General features: G+C 42.7%; 1 protein-coding gene and 1 pseudogene across 2 annotated transcripts in view; both read left to right on the plus strand.

The window, feature by feature from the left end:
• Positions 1-18,298, plus strand: part of EIF2B3 (eukaryotic translation initiation factor 2B subunit gamma) — a 143,847-nt gene that overhangs the window by 70,547 nt on the left and 55,002 nt on the right. The gene's annotated exons all lie outside the window — the stretch shown is intronic.
• On the plus strand, positions 2,260-17,848 carry LOC144282691 (eukaryotic translation initiation factor 4E type 2 pseudogene; annotated as a pseudogene).

The following is an 18,298-nucleotide window of genomic DNA, read 5'->3' on the forward strand; positions in this document are numbered from 1 at the left end:
GCCATATGGTGTTACATTTATTCTACTCTGCTGTTTTAGCACAAAAGCATCCTAAGATATGTAACAAATGAGCGTGGCTGTGTTCCAATAAAACTATCTACAAAAACAGACATCAGGGCCATCCAACTGGCAAGCTATAGTTTGCCAGCTCCACTGGAGGTTTTGGGTTTGTTGTTGTTGTTGTTTTTCCTATATAATGAATAGCTATGATGGTACCGTGTTAACACAATTTATTTCTTAGTCAGGATATAGCTGACTACATCTGGAATCCTTTCTATTAAAAACAAGGGGTTTGTTATGGATTTTTTTTTTCTTTTTTCTAAGTTCATTTGTCAAAATCAAATTTTAGGAAACAGAGGGGAGTTCTTTGTATTTTTGAAAAGCTCACCATAAGATACAATTAAATAATATCTCTTAATACATTGAAAATATGATCTTAGTTATAAGATCATATCATAGACTGCCACAGCTAGAATGTCATTTAGTCCAGTCACCTATATTTCAGATAATGATGCTGAAAGCCAGAGGAAGAAGGATTTGTTTCATATCTTTTATCTCTAATTAGAGACAGAGCTGGGCCTTTTCCATTATTTCAACCTTTCTATTTTTCAGGAACACATTATTCAACTGATAAATGCTTATCAAGTTTCTTCCTCTGGTCCAACCACTGTTTTGGTATTAAAGGGGATCCTTGAAGCAGGAGACAATCTCAAAGAATTTGTTCACCTTGGTGCAAGATAAGATTATGCATATAAAAGAAACAAACAGGGGAGCCTGGGTGGCTCAGTCGGTTGAGGATTTGGTTCTTGGTTTTGGCTCAGGTGAATCTTTGTTTTAAAAAAAAAAAGGTTAACAAGGGGACGCCTGGGTGGCTCAGCAGTTGAGCCTCTGCTTTTGGCTTGGGGCATGAACCGAGAGTCCCAGGATCGAGTCCTGCATCCAGTGTCGGGCTCCCTGCATGTAGCCTGCTTCTCCCCCTGCCTGTGTCTCTGCCTCTCTCTCTGTCTGTGTCTCTCATGATTAAATAAATAAAATCTTTAAAAAAAAAAAAAAAAAGGTTAACAGGGATGCCTGGGTGGCTCAGCCATTGAGCGTCTACCTTTGGCTCAGGGTGTGATCCTGGGGTCCGGGATCAAGTCCCACATCAAGCTCCTTGCGGGGAGCCAGCTTCTCTTTCTCTCTCTCTCTCTCTCTCTCTCTCTCTCTCTCCCTTTCTCGAATAAATAAAATCTTTAAAAAAAAAATTTAAAAAGGTTAACAAACAACAGCAAACAATATCAGATACTGAATAATTATGGTCAGGAGTCTCTAGGGGCTCAGGTGGTCAGGAAAATGTAAGGGAATAATTTAGACTTGAAAGATGGATATATATAGATCAAGTATGGAAAGATACATAGGAAACTGGATCCTGTGTGGGGAGAATCCCATGAGCAAATGTGTGGAGACACGGTATGCAAGATTTGTTTAAGGACAGTCTGGCCCAAAAAAACAAAAAACAAAAAAAACAAAAAAAAAGGACAGTCTGGCCCAAATTGAGGGTACCCATTGGGGAATACTAGGAGATAAGGCTGGGAAGTTAAGTTGGTACAATAACAGAGGGCCTTGAACACTGGGGAATTATTAAAAATTTTTTGAGAAGGGAAATGATTCAAATTCAGAATTCTAGAAAGATAATCTGACAGCAGTGTGCAGGATAGATTTGGGGATCCCTGGGTGGCGCAGCGGTTTGGCGCCTGCCTTTGGCCCGGGGCGCGATCCTGGAGACCTGGGATCGAATCCCACGTCAGGCTCCCTGCATGGAGCCTGCTTCTCCCTCTGCCTGTGTCTCTGCCTCTCTGTCTCTCTCTGTGTGACTATCATGAATAAATAAATAAAATATTTTAGAGTATAAAACCTAAAAAGTATCACAGTGTTGCATTGCTAAATTCGCAAGACTCCAAAGAGTGAAAGGATTGTATCTTTTGGAATGCAGAAAGAACTAACTGTGATTATCTATTATTATGTGAAACAAGGGACCCGGCTCATTTATGCATCCATCAAGCACTAATGTTTATGCTTTGCTGTATAGTAGAGTTGGCAGGCTTAGACATTAAGTTCTTAGAAGCTAGTCATATATTTCTATAATTACTACAGGGTGGAGACTGTCTCATGCTTTCTCTTTCACCTCCCTGGGAACTAGCTGAAGGCTCCTTATGGTGGACTGTTAGTAAAAGGCCTCGTCCTAGTGGTCTCTGCCAAAGAGAGCAAGGTTTGGTCATGATGGGAGCAAAGAAGGAAATAGCCAGACAAGGTGAAAATGAAGAGCAGATGGACATGTATTCCTTCATAGCTGCTGATTTGGGGGCCTTGGGTAAGCGCTGGGGTCATTAACACCATTAACACAAGTTTCCTAGAACTAGATTACATTTTAGTTGTTGGTGGATTTTTTCCCCTCCATTCTTCTGACTTGTAATCTACACTCCAGTGATTCAGGATCTTTGATTTGTAGTTATAATAGGGCAGCTGGCTAGATAAATGAGCAGTAAAAATGTTCTTGCCCCCATTCCTATGACCCTCTAGGGTATTGTGCTCCTCCTGGCCTCAGTAAGATGGTGGGTAAAAAATAATTAAATTCAGATTTTCAAGCACTTTTAAATATGAGAATATGATACTTCCTATCTTTTTTTCTTCTTTTTTAACTGAATTTCCAAAGGCGGGGGGCTAGTTCTTATTGGGAAGGCACCAAAGTTATCTTGGAAAAGGCCTTTGTGTATGGAGAGCCTGAAACCTCTTAAGGTTTTCTAACTTTTCATACTGCTTGTAGGAGAAAGAGACAGTGATAATGGAATATACATCTCCTTTGTTTTCTCCCTTCTGAGAGAAGATGAAGTGTTTCCTTGATTGCAAAGAGAGAGTTCTGTTTTGAGGATCTCAGGCATGTTTGGTCCTGGAAAGGGAAATATTATAAGACATTTGGTCAAGTAGGACTTCTGCTGTCCCTATAGTCAGGTACAGAAGAAACAGTCTCCCCAACAAGCTGTTCAGTCATCAGACAGTACTGGTCACTTCACTCCAGCGGGCCCACATTCTACAACCTCAGTGGATTTGAAGATACCACGACTCCTTTCCTCCATGTCAAATTGATGCATTCATGACTTGGAGATGCATTATAAGGAGTAGAAAAGAGTGTTGCTGGTAGAAAGAGCATGTACTGGAAATTAAAGTCTAGAGATTTTGAAATTGAGTTATGAGACCAATCAGGTATATGACCTTGAGCAAATAACTTTGCTTCTCTAAACCTCAGTTTCCCTGACTGAAATTGGCTTAGTTTTTCTTTAAAGACGCCTCTCCAGCTCTCAGATTCCTGTGTTATTTCTGAAAGACATGTGTTTTTAATAATTCATAAGTAAAAGGTGTTTGTGCCAAATATTTAATAAGAAAGTCATGTAACTTTTCTCTAGTATTATGTTGTTTTCTTTTGAGCACTAGTCAAGGTTTTTCACTAGAAGGATAATGATAATATTAAAACAAACTTCTAAAGGATATCTTTTAAAATGGAATAAAATGTTTATACGTTCATCTTGTTTAAGTTTAGACATTTTTTTAACTCACTTCTTTAAAGTGATGTAGATTACTTGTAAAAGAACTTTCATGTCAGTGTCCTGAAACTTCTTCTTTTGGACTGGCTACAGACTTCAGAGGAAAATCTTCCGGTCTCCTTTCTAGGTGTGTAAAAGCTCTGGTGACAATTCCTGATTATTTCAGGGCTTCTGGAGGACAAATCAGGTTGCTGTTCAGCTTTCCATATGGCCATTTTGGGATTCAGCTTTTGGATATGCTGAATCTGCCACCACCTTCCTACTTTCCAGCTTCCAAAATTGTTTCACTATTCTCTCTTTTTTTTTTTTTTTTAATTTTTATTTATTTATGATAGTCACACAGAGAGAGAGAGAGAGAGAGGCAGAGGGAGAAGCAGGCCCCATGCACCGGGAGCCCGATATGGGATTCGATCCCGGGTCTCCAGGATCGCGCCCTGGGCCAAAGGCAGGCGCCAAACCGCTGCGCCACCCAGGGATCCCTCTCTCTTCTCTTAATCTTTGTCCTTGGAGTTTATACTCTTCCAAAAAACAATGAAGACAACAACAAAAACCCTTTACTGTCACTTTAATGAGCTTTCAAGAGGAATAGGGCTGGGGCACCTGGGTGGCTCAGTGGTTGAGCATCTACCTTTGGCTCAGGTTGTGATCCCAGCATCCTGGGATGAGCCCTGCATCAGGCTCCCCAGGGAGCCTGCTTCTTCCTCTGCATGTGTCTCTGCTTCTCTCTCTATGTCTTTCGTGAATAAATAAATAAAATCTTTAAAAAAAAAAAAAAAAAAGGAATAGGGCTGGGGTGCCTGGGTGGCTCAGTAGGTTAACTGTCTGTCTTTGGCTCAGTTTGTGGTCCCGGGTCCTTAGATGGAGCCCTGGAACCCTTATGTTATGTCAGGGCTCCCTGCTGAGCAGGGAGTCTGCTTCTCCCTCTCCCGCTGCCCCTCCCTGCTGCTCATGGTCACTCTCTTAAGTAGACAAATTTTTTAAATCTTAAAAAAAAAAGAAGGAACAGGTCTTAATGCCTGTGTTTAATCTGCTGTCTTTACCTAGAAGCCTATTTCCTTCATTTCAGTCTCTATCTTTCAGTTCCTTGCTTTCGCCCCTCCTTCCCTCTTTCTCTTTTTCCTCTTTTTATCCCTCATTTCCTTCTTCATCCAGTCTAGACCCTGCGGTGTGTGACTTCAGTCATTTCCCCTCCATATCCTTGCTCACTGTCCTTTTGCTATATCCACCCTCATAACCCTCAACTTTGGATTACTTTAACATCTATTATTTTGTCTACTCCTACATCTGTTTTGTTCAAGTCACACCAGGAAAGATATTATGCAGGTTGTAAATTGGCACCACTATAAATTCATGGTTCCAATCTTAGCTGAACCCTTAAAGCCACTCTGAATTCTTGCACATTTCTCCTGAAACACTCTTCCACTTCTCTTAGCAGTTATTGTCAACCATTACCACCTTCCTATCTTAGAAAATTACTTGCCTCCTCCTCCTTCAAGAAAATCCTGGCTATCAGATACTGATTTTCCCAGCATACTACCCCTATCCGTAATTTTATCTTTACCCAGACCTACCTTCACTTTCTTTTCTCTAGCCTTAGAGGAAGAAGTTTCCTGATCCCCTCACTTAATGCCTGTTTCCCCTGGAACCTTGTTCTGTGAGTTTTTCTAGCACTCTCCCAATTTTCAACTTGCTTTCTACTACTACTTTCCCCCCTACACCTATAAGCACATAGCTTGTAGGATAAGGCACAAATTCCTAAAGGCTCTTAGTCATCTAACCATGCCTACCCCTTTCATCCTTATATCTCACCATTCCACCTACAACCCCTGCTCAACACTCTGACCCTATAGGATGGAGAAGTGCTTGTAGTTCTGTGACTTCTGCTTTCTTTTTCAAGCTTCTGTCCTTTTGTTTTCACCATTCCTAACCTTCCTTCAGCCAGCTACCCTTCTCTACCTGGCTAAATACCTGCTCTTCTTTCAAGACTAAGTTCATATATTACTTCTCTATGAAGCTTTTTCTGACCCTCTTTGCACTAGGCAAAAGGTTTTAAGTAGGAGAATGACATGACCAGATTTCCCTTTTGAAAAGGTAACTCTGGGTAGAGTGTGAAGAATGGATTGGCATTTGGTAAGAGGATATAGAGAGACTAGGTAAGGGAGGGTATTCTAGTAATCCAGGTGAGAAATAATGATGATTTGGACTAGGATATTGACAGTGGAGATGGAGAAAAGTGGATAAATTAGAGAAGGACTTAGCAGGTAAAAACTGAGGAGTTCATGTGTGTGATTGAACCTTGGGGCTAAGATGTGGAAAGGTGTCAGGAATGATTCACATTTCTGGTTTGAGCAGCAAGATAAATCAAGAGATGGGAGCAACTAAGTTTGTAGAGATAAGATCCAAAGTTCAGTTTGGGATATGCTGAATTTGAGGTACTTTTAGGATATTCAGGTAAAAGTGTCAGTAAGAGAGACGCCTGGGTGGCTCAGTGGTTGAGCATCTGCCTTTGGCTCAGGACGTGATCCCAGAATTCCAGGATCAAGTTGTTGTCCCCATGCCCCTCTCCCCACCCATCTCCCCCCACCATCAGGCTCCCCGCAGGGGGCCTGATTCTCCTTCTGCCTATGTCTCTGCCTCTTTCTCTGTATGTCTCCTGAATAAATAAAATAAAATCTTCTTTTATTTTTTTTAAGTATTTAATTTATTTATTCATGAGAGACACACAGAGAGGCAGAGACATAGGCAGAAGGAGAAGCAGGCTCCCCACGGGAAGCCCTATGTGGGACCTGATCCCAGAACTCTAGGATCACGACCGGAGCCAAAGGCAGCCGCTCAACCACTGAGCCACCCAGGCGCCCCAATAAAATCTTTTTTTAAAAAAAGTGTAACAAGTTTTATGTATATACTTAGAGCTCAGAGGATAGGACTATGCCTAAGATAAAAATTTGTAATCATTAATATATAGATGGTGATTAATGAAATGAACATGGGGGGATCCCTGGGTGGTGCAGCAGTTTAGCGCCTGCCTTTGGCCCAGGGCGTGATCCTGGAGACCCGGGATCGAATCCCACGTCGGGCTCCCGGTGCATGGAGCCTGCTTCTCCCTCTGCCTATGTCTCTGCCTCTCTCTCTCTCTCTCTCACTGTGTGCCTATCATAAATAAATTTTTAAAAAAAATTTTTTTTAAATGAAATGAACATGGATCGAATCACGTAGAAGAGAAGAAAAGAGAATTAGGAACAAACTTAGACCAGCTAGGGATCCCTGGGTGGCGCAGCGGTTTGGCGCCTGCCTTTGGCCCAGGGCGCGATCCTGGAGACCCGGGATCGAATCCCACGTCGGGCTCCCGGTGCATGGGGCCTGCTTCTCCCTCTGCCTGTGTCTCTGCCTCTCTCTCTCTCTCTCTGTGACTATCATAAATAAATAAATTAATTAATTAAAAAAAAAAAAAAAACTTAGACCAGCTAGAGGATCAAGGGCCTCCAAAGGAAACATAGAACAGCAAATAGAAGAGAAAAAGAAAACCAAGAGAACATAACATTGCAGGAGCCAGAGTGAGGAAGTAGCAGTAGTGTTGATATTGAGGTTAGGTAAGATGATAATTTAAAAATGATTACTGTGTGACAGACAGATCCCTAGAATGGTACCTGGCAAATAAGAGGGTTTGATAAACAATAGATAGATAGCTGTGATAGCAGAGAGACCAAATTATGGTGCTATTGCAGAAACCTAGACTGGAGAAAGGTTTACTGGGCCAGCATGGTAGCCTGTCATTAAATGTGCATTAGGATTAAGTGTCCAATACAAGTCTGCAAGGTAAGAACACCTTATGTATTTGTGTTGTGTACTGGATCCAAAGAAAAAGTTCTTAATTTTGTTAGACAAGGTAGCATTTTTTTTTTAGCAGTTTCCTTTCTTTAAAGAAGTCTTTTTTTTTTCTTTTTTAAAGATTTTATTTATTTATTTGACACACAGAGAGAGAGAGAGCACTACGGGGAGCAGCAGAGGGAGAGGAAGAAGAGGTTCCCCATTGAGCAGGGAGCCCAATGTGTGGCTCCATCCCAGGACCTCGGGATCACAGCCTGAGCCAAAGGCAGATGATTAACCCAACTGAACCAGCCAGCCCAAAGATTTTGTCTTTTACCACTAAATTGCATTACTACTGAGATGGCAGTTTTGCTGATGCCTTCCCTGCTTTGGAAGGCTTGCCCATACATTTTCTTCTTTATCGACTGACCATGCATATTTCTTCTCTCTTTCTTCACAGCAAGGTTCAAACACATAATCTTTCTAATTATTTAAAATTTTTTTTTAATTTTTATTTATTTATGATAGTCACACAGAGAGAAAGAGAGAGAGGCAGAGACACAGGCAGAGGGAGAAGCAGGCTCCACGCACCAGGAGCCCGATGTGGGATTCGATCCCGGGTCTCCAGGATCGCGCCCTGGGCCAAAGGCAGGCGCCAAACCGCTGCGCCACCCAGGGATCCCAATCTTTCTAATTATTAACATCTAGGAGAGGGCAGCCCTGGTGGTGCAGCAGTTTAGTGCCACCTGCAGCCTAGGGCATGATCCTGGAGACCCTGGATCGAGTCCCACGTCAGGCTCTCTGCATGGTGCCTGCTTCTCCCTCTGCCTGTGTCTCTGCCTCTCTCTCTCTGTGTGGATAGCTGTGATAGCAGAGGGACCAAACCTCTGTGTGTCTCAATGAATAAATAAATAATCTTTAAAAAAAAAAATCTAGGAGAAGAAGAGATTGGAGAACAAATATTCTAGAATAAGCAGATGCAACTCTAGTGAGGTTTTTTTTTTTAAGATTTATTTATTTATTCCTGAGGGGGTGGGGGGTGCAGAAAGGCAGAGACACAGGCAGAGGGAGAAGCAGGCTCCATGCTCGGAGCCCAACGCGGGACTCAATCCCGGGACTCCAGGATTGCGCCCCGGGCCAAAGGCAGGCTCTAAACCACTGAGCCACCCAGGGATCCCCTCTAGTGAGTTATTATAGAGAGTCTTTATCAATTGATGGCATTATCATTCTGAATGTTTACAGATCAATCTTGAGTAGGATTCAGAATACTCACCATTACTGAAAATAGTTCATTACTTGTGTGGGACCACATGTTATGCTATGCACATAGAAGGCAAATGAAAAAGACTTACTGGGTTCATTAATCTGTAACTTTACCACAGTGAACATTAATGGATCAGATCTGTATACTAAACTTAGGATAGTTTCACTAGACTGTAAAGCTTTCCACTTCCTTGTTAAAAATATATATATAAAGTAAAAATGATCACTGTGTTTTACTAAAATGGAAGCCTTATTGAAGTGGGTAGAATGGAAGGTGATGAGATGGTGATAGCCCATTGGAAAATGCTTTTGATAGTTTGTGAAGGATAGGAGAGAGAAAGGACTGAGGGAGGAAAAGGGAGGCTTGAAAAAGGATTTTTTTTTTTTAAGATAGTCACAGAGAGAGAGAGAGAGAGAGAGAGAGAGAGGCAGAGACATAGGCAGAGGGAGAAGCAGGCTCCATGCAGGGAGCCCGACGTGGGATTCGATCCCGGGTCTCCAGGATCGCGCCCTGGGCCAAAGGCAGGCGCTAAACTGCTGCGCCACCCAGGGATCCCTGAAAAAGGATATTTTAATTTTGAAAAAAACAGAACATGCATTAAGGTTATACAAGCGATGTTTCCTATTAGGCAGCCCTTGAGGGTCCATCCAGCCTCTCTCTTTCTAAAGCTGCTGTGTGAGAGCTGGATTGAGAGAAGGAGATCCTCAACTGCTACCCCATCAGAGGCATAACTGTTACATTGGGACTAGCTCTCTTATTCAGTAGTCTGCCCCATTCCTATCCCAGCTTCTCATTCCCTGCTGTGCACCTAAGCTTGCCAACTCTTCTGAACTTATCAGGAATATTCTGGAGTACACCCAGACTCATCAGGCCTTTCCTGAAGTCTCCTAACCTTTGTTTCCAACGAGTCTGTATCTCTTATCAGAACATATACTCTTGGGGATCCCTGGGTGGCGCAGCGGTTTGGCGCCTGCCTTTGGCCCAGGGTGCAATCCTGGAGACCCAGGATCGAATCCCACGTCGAGCTCCCGGTGCATGGAGCCTGCTTCTCCCTCTGCCTATGTTTCTGCCTCTCTCTCTCTCTCTCTCTCTCACTGTGTGCCTATCATAAAAAAAAAAAAAAAAGAAAAGAAAAGAAAAGAAAAAAAGAACGTATACTCTTTCAGGACATTCAATAAGCATTATTTCATGCTTGCCTTATAAGGCACTGTTCTAGACATTATGCTGCTTATAATTAAGATCTCGTCTCAAATCTTCCTTCCCTGAAAGATGTGATAGTTACACATCATGAATGGAACATTAGTACTATAAGAGATTTTTTCTGATGAAATTCTGTATTTAGAAGGGAAAAAATTTACTAGATTAAGAGAATCAGGAAAAATTTTAGAAGAAAATGATTTTTGAGACTGGAGCTTTAAGAATTTATACATTTTAGGAGTAGTGGTGCACATGGATAGAGACAGTCTTTCTAGAAGGAACCATATGAGCAAGGGCACAGAGAAAGGAGAGCAAAACAACTAGGTCACTTAGTTCTCTGAAGCATAATAATATTATATGAAAGCATCTAGTATAAGCAAAAGGTAAGTCTTAAAGGTTTACAAAAATTAGTGATTACTAGGTTATATCTGTGTTTCATTTAATATTATAGACCTAATACCGTTCTGTTCCTAACACGTATCGGTCACTCAGGAGAAATTTTTTTTTACTCAACTATTGAATCCAAAGGGTAGGGAGTGCCTGGCAGGTTGTCTTGTAATGACTTTTTTTTTTTTTTTTTTTTTGGTAATGACTTTTTAATTTGTTGTAACTCTAGCCATGCAAAGACTAGAACCAGGCTTTGAGAAATGAACCCGAGTGATCCTTTTTTTTTCTTTTTTTTTTAAGATAGATTATTTATTTATTTATTTATTTATTTATTTATTTATTTATTTATTTATTTATGATAGACATAGAGAGAGAGAGAGAAAGAGGCAGAGACACAGGAGGAGGGAGAAACAGGCTCCATGCCGGGAGCCCGACCCCGGGACTCCAGGATCACGCCCCGGGCCAAAGGCAGGCGCTAAACCGCTAAGCCACCCAGGGATTCCCCCCCCCCCCCCCCAGTGATCCTTAACGGGTCCCTTTCCTCTGGCCATCTACATAATCAGCTTGAAACTAGATCTGAAAGACAGTAGGAATAATGCTTTGTGTCCTGGAAGAATTAAGGACTGAAAGATAGATGTGCTAAAAGGTCTTGCTAGGTCAGGAGTGCAAATTAATATGTCAGTTTTTACCCAGTCTATAGAGGGTTTAAATCTTGTTTATTACATTCTTTTTTTTTAATATTTATTTTTTATTCATGAGAGACCCAGAGAGAGAGAGGCAGAGACACAGGCAGAGGGAGAAATAGGCTCCATGCAAGGAGCCTGACATGGGACTCAATCCCGGGACTCCGAAGATCATGCCCTGGGCCAAAGGCAGGCGCTAAACCACTGAGCGACCCAGGCATCCCTATTAAATTCTTTAGACATAATGGACCAGGCAGTTTAGAAAAATAACTTGAGAGAGTTCTCTTTTCCGGGCTTGTCTTTGAGTAGGAGCTCTTTGTCAATGAGGCTATGCATATTGCTGTCTAGGGCACCTCTTGTGAAGGATGATGGACATTCCAGACCTCAGCAGGTTCCAGATTACTTAATAAATAAAAATAAACCTAATCAGGGATCCCTGGGTGGCGCAGCGGTTTGGCGCCTGCCTTTGGCCCAGGGCGCGATCCTGGAGACCCGGGATCGAATCCCACATCGGGCCCCCGGTGCATGGAGCCTGCTTCTCCCTCTGCCTGTGTCTCTGCCTCTCTCTCTCTCTCTCTCTCTGTGACTATCATGAATAAATAAATAAAAATCTTTAAAAAAATAAAAAAATAAAAATAAATAAATAAATAAACCTAATCGAACTAGAAAATTAATTGTAAGTAATACAGAATTAATTCACAAACCTATCCTTAAGGTTCTTTTCTCCCAGGACCACTTCTTTTTTATTTATTTTTTGAAAGATTTTATTTATTTATTCATGAGAGACACACACACAGAGAGAGGGGAAGAGAGAGAGAGAGGCAGAAACACAGGCAGAGAGAGAAGCAGGCTCCATACAGGGAGCCTGATGCAGGACTCGATCTCGGGACTCCAGGATCATGCCCTGGGCCAAAGGCAGATGCTCAACCACTGAGCCACCCAGGTATCCCCACTTCTCTTTTTTTTATTTTTTATGTAGCCTCCATGCCCAACGTGGAGCTGAACTCATGACCCTGAGATCAAGAGTTGCATGCTCTACCAACTGAGCCAGCCAGGCGCCCCTTTTTAGGACTAGTTCTGACAGCAATTTTTATATCAATCAGAGAAACAGAACTACTGTGAGTGATACAGACTAAGGATTTATTATACAATTGTGAAAACTGGTAGAGCAGTGTATGCATGCTATTGCTTCTATGTCTAGTGTTCAGAGTGAGATTGCTATTAGTCAGCTAGACCAACAGTCAGAAAGGAAAGCTGGATGTGGACAAGAGCAAGAACAAACAGGGACCCACAAGGACAAACTGGAACCTACATATATTTGTCACCACCTTCAGCCTCATTGCTGTGGGGGACCCGCAGGAGAAGCTGGCATCCTTCACCACAGAACTACACAATAATTGGCTCAGGACTCAAGAGAAGCTAAAGGAAGATATCTGATAGGGTCTAGAGGAGCTGTAAGTCTGGATATTGTTCCATGCCTACTATATGAGTGACATCATGAGCAAGTTGCCAGTATGCAATACCATCCACTGACCTTTAAAACGTAAAAAATGTGGCTGAGGCTTTACTTCTGCCTTGTATTTTTTTTATTTTTTTTAAAGACTTTATTCATTTATTCATGAGAGACAGAGAGAGAGAGGCAGAGACACAAGCAGAAGGAGAAGCAGGCTCCATGCAGGGAGCCCGATGTGGGACTCGATCCCGGGACTCCAGGATCACACCCTGGGCCAAAGGCAGGTGCTCAACCACTGAGCCACCCAGGCATCCCGTATTTTATTTTATTTTTTTAAGATTTTATTTATTTAACAAAGAGCAAACAAAAGGAGAGGGAGAAGCAGGCTTCCCACTAAGCAGGGAGCCTGATGCAGGGCTCAGTCCCAGGACCCTGGGATCATGATCTGAACCAAAGGCAGATTCTTAATTGAGCTCCCAGACACCTCAATCCAAATGCTTTAATATGACGTGTAAGCATAGAAGGCTTTTCAGGATCTGACCTGGCTGCCTGCCTCTCCAGCTTGAACCTTTATCATTGTATCTTGGAATTTTTTTTATACCTCTTTGCCTTTATTGACCCTAGCACTCAATTAAAATATATTTTTCCTACTTTGCCTGCTTCATAAGTTTCTCATCTTGCAGAGCCAACCTCCAGCTTCATCCATCCCTGTAAAACCTTATCACATTCCTGCTTTCTTAGACAGCTCATTGCATCCTCTTCTGTACCAGCTCCCTACATAATAATATATGTATTGTATACCACGTTATACTATATAATGGGTTTTTTTGACATGTAGTCTTCCCTACTAGATTTTGAGCTGCTGAGGGCAACATCTGTTTATTTCAGCTCTTGTCTTTTTACCAAGCTCATGATACCGTGGCTCATGATAATAATAACAGTTGTCAGTTAATGGGTACCTAATGTATCACAAATACCATTCAATGTACTTTGAGTAATTTCTAATCATCCTAATAATTCTGTATTAGGTAGGTAATATGATAAATCTCCACATTTGTTGTATAAAATTAGTGAATATATTAATCTAAGATTAAAAGTTGCAATCAGGGATCCCTGGGTGGCACAGCGGTTTGGCACCTGCCTTTGGCCCAGGGCACGATCCTGGAGACCCGGGATCGAATCCCACGTCGGGCTCTCAGTGCATTGAGCCTGCTTCTCCCTCTGCCTGTGTCTCTGCCTCTCTCTCTCTCTCTCTCTCTCTCTCTCTGTGACTATCATAAATAAATACAAATTAAAAAAAAAAGTTGCAATCATTTTCCAACTTCTCTTAAGGCAGTGGAACCTTTTCTTTAGGTGAAATCTTATGGAAAAGCTTAACACATAAAACAAAGAACATGGAGTTTTTCTGATTCAGATTTCCTGTAGTTTCCTAAAGTACCTCTACAAAACTCTGGAACTTTGAAGTACAATACTTCATTTTAAAATAAGGAAACTAGGGATCCCTGGGTGGCGTAGCGGTTTAGCGCCTGCCTTTGGCCCAGGGCGCAGTCCTGGAGACCCGGGATCGAGTCCCACGTTGGGCTCCCGGTGCATGGAGCCTGCTTCTCCCTCTGCCTGTGTCTCTGCCTCTCCCTCTCTCTGTGTGACTATCATAAATAAATAAAAATTAAAAAAAATAAAAATAAAAATAAAATAAAATAAGGAAACTAGCATGAAGAAAGATTTTGCCATATGTAGTGGCAAGGTGAAAGCCAGAACCCTGGGGGTTCCCTGGGTGGCTCAGTGGTTTAGCGGCTGCCTTCGGCCCAGGGCATGATCCTGGAGTCTGGGGATCAAGTCCCACATTGGGCTCCTTGCACAAAGCCTGCTTCTCCTTCTGCCTGTGTCTCTCATGAATAAATAAATAAAATCTTAAAAAAAAAAAAAAAAAAAACAGAACCCTGACTTTCAACTCAGTGCTACACCAAACCGCCTTTTAATTTTGATTTAGTTCACTGTTAAATCAGTGATATCCATCACAGAATATAAATTGCCATTAGTCTCAAGATACTAAATATGCTAGAGACATAGGAGATGATTCTGTTTTATATACCTCTACTTTGACCTATACATATAACGTGACATCTACTTCCTTTATTTATTTATGTTTAAGTAAGTTCTATGCCTAATATGGGGCTTGAACTCACAACCCTGAAATCAAGATTTACATGCTCTACTGACTGAGCCAGCCCAGGTACCCAAGACCTACTTCTTTAGAATAAAGATCAAGGGACACCTGGGTGGCTCAGTGGTTGAGCATCTGCCTTCAGCTCAGGGTATAATCGGGGTCCAGGATCAAGTCCCACATTGGTGTTCTTATGGGAAGCCTGCTTCTCCCTCTGCCTATGTCTCTGCCTCTCTTTCTCTGTCTCTCTCATAATAAATAAATAAAATCTTAAAAAAAAAAAAAAAGAATAAAGATCAAAATCCTTAATGTGGCCTAAAACCTCTGTAGCTTCATCTTGTGCCTCTCCTCATCTTGTTTTGTGTGTTTTATCACTACGGGGCAGCTTTAGTTCCTCACACTCACCAGTCGGCCTCAAGATCTTGGTGCTTGTTTTCTCGGCCAGGGTGCCCATCTCAGTTTCTCCACCCCTTTCACCTTGCTAATTCCTGCTCATCTTTCAAGTCTAAGCTTAAACAGAAGTTTCCCATCATCTTCCAGCCTAGGCAAGATCCCTTGTTACACTCTTCCATAACATTCTGTGCTTGCCATTCATTTATTGCACACCTAAAATAATTCATTTCCATTACACTGTACACTTCATGCAACTTTCTTTTTTTTTTTTTTTAAGATTTTATTTATTTATTCACAAGAGACACAGAGAGAGAGGCAGAGACACAGGCAGAGGGAGAAGCCGGCTCCCTGCGGGGAGCCCAATGCAGGACTTGATCCCGAGTCTCCAGGATCACACCCTGGGCTGAAGGCGGCGCTAAACTCCTGAACTACCAGGGCTGCCCTTCCTGCAATTTTCATGTCCATTTTGTTCACTTCAATATCCCATATGCTTGGCATAAAGTAGTTATTCAGTGAATATAAGCGCTAGAGACTGTTGGCTAGAGGTGTGAATTCATTGCTTTTTTTTTTAAGATTTTATTTATTTATTCATGAGAGACACAGAGGGAAAGAGACAGAGACATAGGCAGAGGGAGAAGCAAGCTCCATACAGGAAGCCCAATGTGAGGCTCGATCCTGGGACCCCGGGTCACACCCTGAGTCAAAAGCAGATGCTCAGCTGCTGAGCCACCCAGGTGTCCCAATTTTTTTTTGTTTTTAAGATTTTACTTATTTTTCATGAGAGACACAGAGAGGTAGAGACATCAGCAGAGGGAGGAGCAGGCTCCCTGGAGAGGGCCTGATGTGGGACTCATCCCAGGATCCCGAGATCAGGAACTGAGCCAAAGGCAGACGCTCAACAACTGAGCTACCCAGGAATCCTGAATTAATTGCTTTTAACGTGAACTAAAATAATTTCCTTTTGTTTTTCAGTCAGTACAATGAGGAGCAGCACTTAGAACTTTTTTTTTCTTAGTTTTTACTTGTTTTTTCATGAGAGACACAGAGACATAGCAGAGGAAGAAGCAGGCTCCCTAAGAGGAGCCCAGTGCAGAACTTGATCCCAGGCCCCGAATCACAACCTGAGCCAAAGGCGTCTAGATGCTCAACCACTGAACTACGCAAGTGCCCCAGCACTTAGAACTCTTAAGAGCTCTTCCAGCTCTGGAAGTCTCTGTCTGCTACTTTGAGTGTAGGGCTTTCCCTTCAACACAGCTGCTTTTCTTGGACGGGGCCTGAGCACCAGTGGTGCCGTAGCCCACCCTGCTGCATAGGCAGACCTTTGTTTTGGAACTGTATATGCACACGTGATGATCAGTGGTCTGTCATTCCTGCCACTTACAATACCACCAAGATCAGGCATTTGGGGTGGTCTGGCAAGTAAGCGCCTCCCTATAAAACAGCTACCAGGTAGTTATGCAACAGGTGCTTGCCCCGGAATCTGTCTCATTAGAATTATAGATAGAATTATAGATAACTACTTCTGAGCAACCTTAGTCTCTAGTTTCTTTTAAACTATAATGATTAGACATGCAGCTGCAGCAGAGGGGACACCACGTCTGCACCCATGGTCTCCCTTCCCCACTTTCTTCCTGCACTTCCCACTCCTCCCCATGCCCTCCCAAGGCTGCTGACCCTGAAGAGCTGCCCAGAGCTCCCCAGAAGACTAGGTGGTGAATACTTATTCTGCTGGAAAACAGAAGAGTACTATTTTTTAAAAGATTTTATTTATCCATTCATTATATATATAATGAATATATATATAATGAATATATATATATATATATATATATATAGAGAGAGAGAGAGAGAGAGAGAGAAGAGAGAGACAGAGAAGGGGGGTGGGGAGAGAGAAAGAGGCAGATCCTGGGTCTCCAGGATCCCACCCTGGGCTGAAGGCGGTGCTAAACCGCTGAGCCACTGGGGCTGCCCCAGAAGAGTACTTCTTGAGCAAAAAGTATGCCTCTCTGGTGGAGCGGAAGTCACTCCATGAGGCAGTGGTGACAGCGGCAGTGAGAGGATGAAAAGTTCGACGCATTGAAAGATGATGACAGTGGGGACCATGATCAGAATGAAGAAAGCAGCACAAAGAAAGATAGTGAGAAGGAAAAAAATGGAACGAGACAAAAGTCAGGGCAGCAGTAAGAGGAAGGCTGTTGTCCCTGGGCCAGCAGAGCATCCCCTGCAGTACAACTATACTTTCTGGTACTCCAGAAGAACCCCCAGCCGTTCCACCAGCTCACAGAGCTATGAACAGAATATCAAACAGATCGGCACCTTTGCCTCTGTGGAGCAGTTCTGGAGGTTTTATAGCCACATGGTATGTCCTGGAGACCTGACAGGCCACAGTGACTTCCATCTCTTCAAAGAAGGGATTAAGCCCATGTGGGAGGATGATGCAAATAAAAATGGTGGCAAGTGGATTATTCAACTGCAGAAGGGCTTGGCATCCCATTGCTGGGAGAATCTCATCCTGGCCATGTTGGGGAAACAGTTCATAGTTGGGGAGATCTGTGGGGCTGTGGTCTCTGTCCGGTTTCAGGAGGACATTATATCAATATGGAATAAGACTGCCAGTGACCTAGCAACTACAGCCCACATCCGGGATACCCTTAGGCGAGTGCTTAAACTACCTCCCAACACCATTATGGAGCACAAAACCCACACCAACAGCATCAAAATGCCAGGCAGGCTGGGCCCCCAAAGGCTCCTTTTTCAAAACCTCTGGAAGCTGCGGTTGAATGTGCCATGACCCTCTCCCTCTCTGGATGGCACCATCATTGAGGCTGGCATCATCGGAGTCTCTTGCTCTGTTGGCGTGCTACCTGGAAGATCCTTCTGTCCTGGACAAGAGGAATTGGAAGAGCATTTTATGTTTTAAGAACAGGCTGATAGGGATCCCTGGGTGGCGCAGCGGTTTGGCGCCTGCCTTTGGCCCAGGGCGCGATCCTGGCGACCCGGGATCGAGTCCCACATCGGGCTCCCGGTGCATGGAGCCTGCTTCTCCCTCTGCCTGTGTCTCTGCCTCTCTCTCTCTCTGTATGACTATCATAAATAAATAAATAAAATATTAAAAAAAAAAAAAAGAACAGGCTGATACGCAGCAGCTACAAAAACAGCTGAGATCACTTAATAAATGGTGCTAAACTAAAAAAAAAAAAAAAAGTATGCCTCTCAAGTTCACGCACCACCTAAATGTTGATGATATCACTCATTCTGTGAAGAACGAAAGGAAAAATCTTTTGGAAGATGACTCAGATGAAGAAGAGGACTATTTTTGTTATTCATACATATATTTTTTAAGTTCAATTTATTAAAAATAAAAATTAAAAA

This window comes from Canis aureus, chromosome 13, assembly GCF_053574225.1.
Source record: "Canis aureus isolate CA01 chromosome 13, VMU_Caureus_v.1.0, whole genome shotgun sequence".
NCBI lineage: Eukaryota > Metazoa > Chordata > Mammalia > Carnivora > Canidae > Canis > Canis aureus.